Source organism: Bos mutus, chromosome 4 (genome assembly GCF_027580195.1).
Source record: "Bos mutus isolate GX-2022 chromosome 4, NWIPB_WYAK_1.1, whole genome shotgun sequence".
Classification (NCBI taxonomy): Eukaryota; Metazoa; Chordata; class Mammalia; order Artiodactyla; family Bovidae; genus Bos; species Bos mutus.
Window position 1 is genome coordinate 103,409,611 of NC_091620.1, and position 12,115 is coordinate 103,421,725.

A 12,115-nucleotide genomic window follows, 5' to 3' on the forward strand; every position below is an offset into this window, starting at 1 on the left:
AAGAAGGCTTTAGAGAACCTGCTGAGGAGTGATTAAAAATTATCCTACCCATCATTAATTTAACATGTATCTGGAGTAAAATGTCTTTTTCAGGTATTGTATTTGACATCATCTGGGCAAAAGAAGAGAAAAACAGTATACAGTTAAAGCATGGTAGGCAGAAGGTTGGAAATCAAATAACAACAATTTATAATTCCTCCTAAAAGAGATGTAAACAATGTAGAAGCTCCCTGTTTTATAAGAGCAATAAGCCAGGCAAATTCCAAGTAACAAGTGTGGCAGATCTTTGGGGAAAAAAAAAATCAATTTTAGCCCTGGATTTTTATTAATTCTGACTTGTGACTGTGTTCTAACAGTTTGGCTCAAAGATACAGATATAGTGTATCTATTTAGGTGATTTTTTTTTTTTAGGTGGAATATATCTATCAATATTTATGGTATAAAAAGTTAGAACTGAGAATTTTTAAAATTGTATTCTTGATTCATTTTAGAATGACAATAAAATTTTATATATTAACATAAATCATAATTTTATGAGAGATAATTTTAATTTCCCCTCTAAAAAATAGTGATTAAAAACAGCATTGTTTATATATTTTACAAATCTCTTTTGTATCTAGCTTAGGAGACAGTTGAACTCTCATATCTGCTTCTCTTTTCAATCTATTGTGACATGTTGTTTGGCCTAAGTATATGAAGAGAATCATGCAGATATGTAGTTGGAAAAGGGAGGAGTATTTTAGTGGCCTTTTGAGATACTGGTGGAAATTATTCTTTGATACTACACCAGACTTGACAAATATAGTTTCTAAAGGTTGGTTGTAGTGTGGAATCTGAAACTATATCAATAAATAGTTCATACTCTGTACATTGATGAGAGAATGAGTCAGATTGTGTCTTAGTATTACTAAGAAAATAGTTTTTATCTCATTGAAGACTGTATTTTGAGAGTTTCTGCTATAATCCCGAGACAATGATGATTTTACACGCACCTGGCAGGGGTGAGACACCCTTCTTAAACCTTGGATTGAAGAAAACTGAAGAAAATTGAGCTAGATAAACATCAAGAAACAAAACACCCATTTTGAAAGGATCATATAGCAAAGCTAAGAAGCAGAAAGAATAACTAGACAGATTCAGTTTATAATCCTCCCCCCAAACAAAGTCTTTTTGAACAGAAAACTCTGCAAGGATAGAGTTTACTCATAGTATTGCTAAGGGGACATGCAGAGGAGACTTAGGAGAGAACCTAAAGTAAAGCACCAAAAAATCCTACCCTGGACTCACATGTCCCCACCCTGGGCTTCACCTTTGCCATTTTCAAGGTCTTTGTCTCACTGCTGCTGCTGCTGCTAAGTCGCTTCAGTCGTGTCTGACTCTGTGCCACCCCATGGACTGCAGCCTACCAGGCTTTTCCATCCCTGGGATTCTCCAGGCAAGAACACTGGAGTGGATTGCCATTTCCTTCTCCAATGCATGAAAGTGGAAAGTGAAAGTGAAGTCGCTCAGTTGTGTCTGACTCTCAGTGACCCCATGGACTGCAGCCTACCAGGCTCCTCCATCCATGGCATTTTCCGGGCAGCAGTACTGGCGTGGGTGCCATTGCCTTCTCCCCTTTGTCTCACATCACCTCCCAAATTACACCAAATTGTTGTGGCTTTCCAGGTGGCCCTAGTGGAAAAGAATCCACTTGCTAATGCAGGAGATGTAAGAGATGCGAGTTCAATCTCTAGGTTGGGAAGATACCCTGGAGAAGGAAATGGCAACCCACTCCAGTGGAGAATCCCCTGGACAGAGGAGCTTGGTGGGTACAGTCCCATGGGGTTACAAAAAGTCAGGCATGAATAAAGCTAGCACGTTGTATAAAATAAAACACACACTCTGAATTTATAATCAGACTTTCAGTTCAGTTCAGTTGCTCAGTCGGGTCCGACTCTTTGAGACCCCCACAGACTGCAGCACACCAGGCTTCTTGTTCATTCCCAACTTACAGAGCTTGCTCAAACTCATGTCCATCCAGTTGGTGATGCAATCCAACCATCTTATCCTTTGTCGTCCCCTTCTCCTGGCTTCAATCTTTCCCAGCATCAGGGTCTTTTCCAGTGAGTCAGCTCTTCGTATCAGGTGGCCAAAGTATTGGAGTTTCAGTTTCAGCATCAGTCCTTCCAATGAATATTCAGGACTGTTTTCCTTTAGGATGGACTGGTTGGATCTCCTTGCAGTCCAAGGGACTCTCAAGAGTCTTCTCCAACACCACAGTTCAAAAGCATCAATTCTTCAGCACTTAGCTTTCTTTACAGTTCAACTCTCACATCCATATGACTACTGGAAAAACCATAGCTTTGACTAGACAGCAAAGTAATGTCTCTGCTTTTTAATATGCTGTCTAGGTTGGTCATAACTTTTCCTCCAAGGAGCAAGTATCTTTTAATTTCATGGCTGCAGTCACCATCTGCAGTGATTTTGGAGCCCCCCAAAATAAAGTCTGTCACTGTTTCTATTGTTTCCCCATCTATTCGCCATGAAGTGATGGGACCAGATGCCATGATCTTAGTTTTATGAATGTTGAGTTTAAAGCCAACTTTTTCACTCTTTTCATTAACTTTCATCAAGAGGCTCTTTAGTTTCTCTTCGCTTTCTGCCGTAACAGTGGTGTCATCTGCATATCTGAGGTTATTGATATTTCTCCCGGCAATCTTGATTCCAGCTTGTGCTTCATCCAGCCCAGCATTTCTCATGATATACTCTGCATATAAGTTAAATAAGCAGGGTGACAATATACAGCCTCGATGTACTCCTTTCCCAATTTTCAACCAGTCCATTGTTCTATGTCTGGTTCTGTTGCTTCTTGATCTGTATATAGATTTCTCATGAGGCAGGTAAGATAGTCTGGTATTTCCATCTCTTAAGAATTGTCCATAGTTTGTTATGATCCACACAAAGGCTTTGGTATAGTCAATAAAGCAGAAGTAGATGTTTTTATGGAATTCTCTTGCTTTTTCAGTGATCCAGCGGATGTTGGCAATTTGATCTCTGGTTCCTCTGCCTTTTGTAAATCCAGCTTAAACATCTGTAAGTTCTCGGTTCACATACTGTTGAAGCTTCACTTGGAGAATTTTGAGCATTACTTTGCTGGCATGGGGCTTCCCTGATAGCTCAATTGGTAAAGAATCCACCTGCAATGCAGGAGACCCCAGTTCAATTCCTGGGTTGGGAAGATCCATTGGAGAAAGGGTAGGCTACCCACTCCAGTATTCTTGGCCTTCCCTTGTGGCTCAGCTAGTAGTAAAGAATATGCCTGCAATGCAGGATACCTGGGTTTGATCCCTGGGTTGGGAAGATCCCCTGGAGAAGGGAAAGTTTACCCATTCCAGTATTCTGGCCTCAAGAATTCCATGGACTGGGGTCATAAAGAATCAGACATGGCTCAGTCACTTTCACTTTGACTTTGCTAGTATGTGAGATGAGTGCAATTGTGTGGTAGTTTGAACATTCTTGGCATTGCCTTTGTTTGGGATTGGAATGAAAACTGACCTTTTCCAATCCTGTGGCCACTGCTGAGTTTTCCAGGTTTGCTGGCATATTGAGTGCAGCACTTTCACAGCATCGTATTTTAGGATTTGAAATAGCTCAACTGGAATTCCATCACCTTCACTAGTTTTGTTAATAGTGATGCTTCCTAAGGCCCACTTGATTTCACATTCCAGGATGTCTGTCTCTAGGTGAGTGATCACACCATCGTGGTTATCAGGGTCATTAAGATCTTTTTTGTGTAGTTCTGTGTATTCTCGCCACCTCTTTTTCATATCTTCTGCTTCTGTTAGGTCCATACCATTCCTGCCCTTTAATGTGCCCATCTTTGCATGAAATATTCCCTTGGTATTCTAATTTTCTTGAAGAGATCTCTAGTCTTCCCCATTCTATTGTTTTCCTCTATTTCTTCACATTGATCACTGAGGAAGGCTTTCTTATCTCTCCTTTCTATTCTTTGGAACTCTGCATTCAGTTGGGTATATCTTTCCTTTTCTCCTTTGCCTTTTGCTTCTCTTCTTTTTGCTGCATCTCAAAACTGCACCACAGAAAAGGAGGGAATACACAGCAGGCCAAAGCCAAAGATCACCCTGAAAATCTGAAAGTGTTAGTTGCTCAGTTGTCTGTAACTCTTTGCAACCCCATGGACTGTAGCCTGCGAGGCTCCTTTGTTCATGGGATTCTCCAGGCAAGAACAGTGGAGTGGGTAGTGATTCCCTTCTCCAGGGGATCTTCTCAACCTAGGGATCAAACCAGGTCTCCTGCATTGCAGGCAGATTCTTTACCATCTGAGCCACCAGGGAAGCCCCAAAGATTACCCTAATGAATGGTTTTGGTAGAAAATTATAGTTTCTGAAAAATCTTGACCTGGGTATTAATGAAAGTATCCTTAGGTCACATTCTACCATGTGTACCAAGAGACATAGAATCATATATTCACTCTTTTCTGTTAGGTTGATAAAGTTCAAGTCCTCTGTCCCTTAGGTGCTCTGACAACCACCTCACATGAAAAATCAACCAGAAACTAAAACCAAAGTCTGGTCCCAAGCCTGTTTAGAGATCAGCCTCAGGTGCCATCTCTAAGGGTGTAGTCAAGAGGACTCATCAGATTCACAGTTCTACCAGAATTGTTGTTCGGTCCCCAGTGAATTCCTCCTCTTCCAGTCCTATGATATACTTTTTATTTTAGTCTTCCTGACTCCTGAAATTGATGCTATTGGCCTGTCCCATGACTATTGAAACAGTTTTCTCCACTGCGTCTAGTTCACTACTCTCCATGGATTTCCTCTGGCCTCGCCTCTTGCTTGATCATTCTTCTCCTTACTCCTAAAATGTTGGCATTTCTAAGGCCTGCCCTTTATTTCCCACCTCTTTTGTCCTCCCAGGATGATTAATTCTGTTCTCAAAGCAATCTTACGACTCTTAAAATGTACCATTTTTTGAGCAATTATATGTTGAGAACTGTTTTTATTTCTTCATATTTTTTAATCTCACTTAAATCTTATAACAACCTTGAAAGGCTCTTAATAGTATTCCTGTTTTACTCCAAAATGTTACATTCCTTGTTCAAATCACAGCTTGAAAGATCTGGGATTTGGTCTTAGATATGACTGCAAACTATTGTTTTAAACTTACCATACGCCACCCAATATAATACCAACCCCAGTTTTGGTCTTAGACTGGAGACCAGGGCTTTTCACCTTTAGGGCACTACAGAGACATCAGTGAAAGTGTTTTAAATAGAGATGCTCTTTGTCCTTTTTCACTGTTACTGAATAAAAAATCTTGGTAGATGGTTTTGATGCATGCTGTTAATACAATGATGAACTTGATACTTATGTTCAGCTTTCTGTTGGGTCATCACCTAGATGCCTACCAGAAACTTTGACTTTGACATGAACAAACTGAACCTACATTCTCTCAAATCTCCCCTTCTTGTATTTCAGATATTGTTAATATGTCACCATTCACACAAAGATAGACATTTGGGAGTCATCCAGGAATCCTTCTGCTCCTTCATTTTCCTTATCCTCTTGGCTCCAAATCCTGTGGAATTTAGCTGGGAGATGTTTGTACTGCTGCTTCCATTACCTGTCACCTCCAAACTAGTCTCCTTGCTTTTAGTCTCTCCACACTACAGTTCCATCCTACATCTTACTGCCTTCTTAATTTTTTTAAGAAGTGTCTTTTACCATGTTAATCATTCTTTTATTGACTTACACAAAGGGAAGTGAGTTTTAAATTGCAGTCAAAATATCACAAAGCAAAACCATGGCAATTTAATGGTGTATTGGGTATTTTCAAATTTTATCTTCTGCTATTTGACCTTTGAACTGTATTTCGGATGTGAGCAGATGCTGGTGATACTTTCAGGAAATCATGAGAGAAGACTGAAGATGAGAGTGTTAAACAGGAAGATTTCTGTTTTTAGCATTCTGAATTGTAATGCTTGTAAATGAAAGTCGCTCAGTTGCGTCCAACTCTTTGTGACCCCATGGACTATACAGGGGGATTTTCCAGGCCAAGAATACTGGAGTGGGTAGCCTATCTGTTCTCCAGCAGATATTCCTGACCCAGGAATTGAACTGGGGTCTCCTGTGTTGCAGGCAGATTCTTTACCAACTGAGCTATCAGGGAAGCCCCAGTGCTTGTAAAGAGAATCCCTATAAGTAGTTGTATTGAAATGAAGAGAAACAAGGAATCAGACAGCTAGGCTATGTGCTTAGTTGCTTAATTGTGTCTGACTCTTTGGAACCCATGGACTATATAGCCTGCCAGGCTCCTTTGTCCCATGGAATTTCCCAGGCAAGAATACTGGAGTGGGTTGTCATTTCCTTCACCAGGGGCTCTTCCCAACACAGGGATCTAACGCACATCTCCTGCATCTCATGCATTGGCAGGCAGATTCTTTACCACTGTACCACCTGGGACACCCAAGTGTCAACCCTTCTGTTGATACGATTTAAATAGTAAGCTCTGCCTTGAAGGTATCCACATGTGGATATGTTTATGAATTAGTTGATAATCCAGTTGTGTTTTTCAACTTGTGGGGCACAGATCTGGGGAGTCTGGCAATTTTATAGCAAGGAATTAGTGAATGTGGATGCCGCTGTTTCATTGTCTACAAGTAATGTAATTGATACATCTATAAAATGTTTTTCAAGTGAATATAATGGTGAGTGAAATATAAACTTAATGTGTCATAGTCGGTTGTTTCTTTATACATTTTGCTGTCAATGGATAGCCAATTACAACTACTCTCATGTGACTTGTTTAAAATTTAAGTTAGGAAGAGTTCCACATGCTTGAAAGGGTTAACAAGCATTGATTTAGTTGATACACAGCTCAAAAATGTACAGTTTTTAAAATATTTCAAGTGGAAATGCTGAAATGAAGATGGATATAGTACTCTGGAATTTCTGGAAAGATCTAAGTTTACAATATAAATTTGGGGATCAGCATGCAAATATTTTTAAAGTCATGATACTAGGTTAGATTACTGAGTGAATAATGACTGTGGATTAAGAAAATAATAATAAGGGTGTCCAAGGACTAAACTGTAGGGCTCTCTGGTATTAAGGAATCAAGATGATGATAAAGAACCAGCAAAGCAGACATAGTGCCTAGTAAAAAGAGAGGGAAATGAAGAGAATATGAATCCTGAAAGCTAAGCATTTAAAGGACAATGATTGACTCTCAAATGTTGCTAAAAGGTCAGCTAAGGTGAGGACTAAGAAATGACCCTTGGACTTTGAAATGTCAGGGTACTGGTGACTCTCAGACAATAGTAATTTTTGTGGCATATGGGAGAGAAGTCCTTTTGGAGTGAGTGTAGAAGAAAGTTGGAGATGGGCAATTTCAGCCATTGGAAGAATTTTGCTGTGAGGTTAAAAAGAGAGATGGAGCAGTAGACAGAGAAATAGAATTACAGAGTCAAGAATTTGTTGCTGTTTGTAAGGTGAGAGAAATAATAGCGTGATCACACACAGGGAAAATTTCCTGGAGAGAACCATTTCAGCTGTGTTAATACTACTATTTAGCCCCTTCCTGGTTTTAAGCTGGATTACATATTCTTATAATTACATGTCTATTTTTAGTCATTAAGCTTTAGACTCCTAGGACTGCTGAATGCTGTTTCAGTGAACTGCCTCTACCCTTCCTTCAAAGCACTGTTTGTTCAGGTCAACAGCAACGTCCTCATTAAGAGAGCTAATGGTTAATTTTCTGCTCCATAACTCCTTAATGCGATGATTTTGACCCCTCCTCCTACTTGTTGCAGCTCTTCCGTCAGCCTTCAGGCCAACAGTCTCTCCTGACTCTCCTTTCCCTAACCTCTACACCTTCTCAGTCCGTTTCGCCTGCTCCTGCCCTGCCCGCCTCTTCAGTGTTGGCATCTCCAAGGCCTTGCCTTTGAGCGTTGTCTCTCATGGACTCCCTCCCACAATTATCACATCCAATCCTTTGGTTTCAGTTTTTACCTCTATTCGTGGTTCAATAACCTATGTAATAATAATAGCATCTAACATTTACTGAGATTTCACTATTATGTGTCAGGCACTTTGCTAATTTCTTTATCTGCCTTGTCTGCCTTCCACCCACACTAAAAACTCCTCTGAATATTACTATCCTCATTTTCAAATGGGCAAGTTTTTGCTCAATAAGGCTCTGAATCTTGCCCCAATCCCAGGGAGTTAGCAAATGGCAGAGCTTTGATTGAACTTACTGTCTGTCTGACTCTAAAGCTGTTGTACTTTACTATGCTTTATTGTCATCTAAAAGTCTAACTCAGATCTCCCTAGTTTTAAACTGGCATATCCATCCAACTGCCTAATGGACATAGCTCAGGCCACTGCTCCAGTATTCTTGCCTGGAGAATCCCATGGACAGAGAAGCCTGGTGGGCTCCAGTCCATTAGGTCACAAAGAGTTGGACAAGACTAAAGTAACTTAGCATGCATGCAGGCATTTCTATCTTAATAGGTACTAACCTAAACATATCCCAACCTCTTCCCTCCCCTGTAGATGAACCTGTTCTAATATTTCCTCCTCTGATATTCCTTATTTCCTATTGTGGTTTCTCTTTCAATCCAGTGCCCAAATGTAGACTGTTCTGGATTTTCCCTCTCCCTCTCCCTCATACCCACTGTCTCCACATCCATCAGGTTCTGCATCCCAGTGCCGCTGACATTCTCCTCTGCTTTCTCATTGACTTCCTGCTGGTAGGCTCCCCATTGCAGTTGGTTCTCCCCACAGTTGTTGAGGTTGGCTCTTGAAAAAGTCAATCTGATCATTTCATTGCACTCATGAACGTCTCATGACCCTTGTCACCTCCATTGTCCTTTCCATTCTATTTACAACATCACTCTATACTTGCCCTTGCCACTCTCGCCTATCAGAGGCATCAAGAACGCACATGATCAATTATTAATATATGATATATGTGGACACTCTTACATGCTGAAGAACACAAAATGAGTTTCAAAGTCTTCACTGAATTTTAAGTGGCTTATCACATATTTCTCAATCAACGGAAGGCTGACATACAACAATTGTTATATGTATAAACTGCTCAATATTTTGACATTAAAAAAGACATTCTTGTTTAGAACTACATACAACAAGATTATTCTCATGTGAAACTCTTGTTTTGATTAATATTCTCAGCTAGAGCTGTTCTCTGGCTGGGGATCCTGCATATAGGGGATATTGATTTTACATCATAGAGTTGGGTAAAATGTGAGTGACCGAGTGGGGATGGGCAAGTGGGAACAGAGAAGGACGAGGACACCTATTCCAGAGTCTTTTCAAAACAGGAGTAGAAGGAACTATCTCTACAGCCTTAATAGCTGAACTAAAACAATTTTAAAAGTGACTCTGCTCCTTTGTTGCTGCTGCTGCTGCTGCTAAGTCACTTCAGTTGTGTCTGACTCTGACCGACCCCATAGATGGCAGCCTACCAGGCTCCTCCGTCCCTGGGATTCTCCAGGCAAGAGTACTGGAGTGGGTTGCCGTTAGCTTCCAATAAAAAATGCAAGTGAAGACCGGAAAAGAGATTATACTTGATAATATGCTATATTTTAACACAGCACAACCTGGATCTCACTTGGACCCTGAAATAAAAAGGATAATCTTCTTATATAGATCAGTCTCCCAGACAAGAGGCCAAGGTTGTGGACAAGGGATTCTGGGTTGGGATCCCTTTGAGTTCAAATCCTGATAACTCTGTGATACCAAGTCCTGTCCTATCTCTGATTCTCAATTATCTTTAAATAAGGGGAAATCTTATTTGAAAAGTAAATGTAAGGGTTTCTTAGATGAAAAATTAACACTTACTGATCTGAACTCCTACACTGGAATGCTGTAAATAGCTCATGTCTGTTTAATTTTAACAGAATTGTAACAGTAGAAGAAACACCAAAGTTTGTTTATTTCAGCATCATTATTTTACAGATGTGGAAACCCAAGAAGATCAAGAGACATAAACTCTTTGTATACTTGTGAATAGACTTCAATATTCTAGTTTCCTAACCGAGCATCATTAACATGCTTTGATGGGACTGTTAGGAACTCACAGCTACCTAGGAGACTCATACCTCTATTCAGTTACCAACATTATAAGGCTGGAACATCAACTGTAAGTCAAGTGCGAGCCATAGGAAGGGAGGATTCATTTTCCTGAGGACCACAAGGAAAGCTTCATCCGGTTCATTATAGAGAGTGGAGAACATTCTATTCTTCTCACTTATTCCACTGCAACTCACCATTACTAAATTCAACAGGAATTTACTTTAAGGTGTTATTAACATCAATGAAGCTTTTTATTATCATGTACTTTTTCTTAGTCAATACATACTCAAGGACAGGTACTATCATGTAATTGTCTAACAATTATATAGTTTTTAAATTCTAGAAAATGGACCTACCTACAAAAAGATTGAGCAAAAACAATTTAGTAGATATTTAAAAGATATTTAAAGACTTTATTTTAATTAATGCTCTCAAGGCTTAACAAATACAGTCTTGTGTTGCCAATTACATTTTGGGGATGGGGAACAGGCATACAGGTTTTACTTGACAGAGGAGGTTTTTATTCTGGTTTCTTAGGGACTGAAGGTCAAATAATTTTCAATGCTCCCTGGCAGCTTTTAGCATGAGATTTCAGTATTCAATAATGAGATAAGATCATTATCTCAGAATGAGATGAGACAAGGGAAAACAGGCCAACATAATTTAGTTTTTTTTATTTTATTTTATTTCTAAACTTTACATAATTGTATTAGTTTTGCCAAATATCAAAATGAATCCGCCACAGATATACACGTGCTCCCCATCCTGAACCCTCCTCCCTCCTCCCTCCCCACACCATCCCTCTGGGTCGTCCCAGTGCACTAGCCCCAAGCATTGGATAATTGAGAGAATATGAATCATTTTCCACGCTAGTTTTTTGTTGATGTTTAGTTGCTAAGTCTAACTCTTTGTGACCCTATGGACTGTAACCCACCAGGCTCCCCTGTCCGTGGGATTTCTCAGAATATTGGAGTGGATTGCCATTTCCTTCTCCAGAGGATCTTCCCCACCCAGGGATAGAACCCACGTCCCTTGCATTGGCAGGCGGGTTCTTTATGGCTGAGCCATCTAGGAAGCTTCCACTGTAGTCTAATCCACCACAAACTCAGTGTTATGACTTAAGACCCATGTGTGGGGTCAGGCTGTGATAGGAAGCAGATGGCACGCTCCAGTTAGGACTGATCAGAAGTGTGGACAGGGTTTGGGAAAGCAGGATGGCTCGGCACCTCAGGGCTAGGCCTGAAGGAGGTGAGGAGGTAGCAGCGCCTGGAATCTGCCGGTAAGGAGGAAAAGCGGTCAGCACACAGGAGCTGCAGGAGAGGAGCTCTGTGGTGGGTGAGGCAGGAAAAGAGATGACCTTCTCCTTCCCACCCTCTGCAGCTCCTTGAAGTAGAACCATTTAGCCACTCCCAGTGAAAGAGGAGGGCAGGGAAGCCAGGGCATAAGCTTGAAAGTGGCTCTGAAGGGACAAGCAAAAGACATCCAGTACAGTACCACCAACCACACCAGGTAACATATCAAATGATATCTGTCTTCTGCTACCTAGATGAGGTGGAAAGGGAAATGGGATTTATACTATTATGATTCAATTCTTTATGATTCAATTCAAACAGTATGTGTGTGGCTAAATCCCTCAATTTCTCATATTTTTACATTGTAAAATGTGGGTAGAAAACCTACTTTCCAAATTGTCCTTAGGTTTGAGATAGTACTAATATATAGGATATGTGTGTGTACTCAGTTGCTCAGTCAGTCTGACTCTGCAACCACATGGACTGTAGCCCACCAGGCTCCTCTGTCCATGGGATTTTCTAGGCAAGAATACTGGAGTGGGTTGCCTTTTCCTACTCCAAGGGATCTTCCCAACCCAGGTATTGAACCTGAGTTTCTTAAGTCTCCTGCATTGGCAGGAGGATTCTTTACACTAAGCCACCTGAGAAACCTGTAGTATACAGAATAGGACATAGCAAAGTCTATTTGATACTGAAAAGTTTAGGGAAATAAAGAACTTAGTCCTC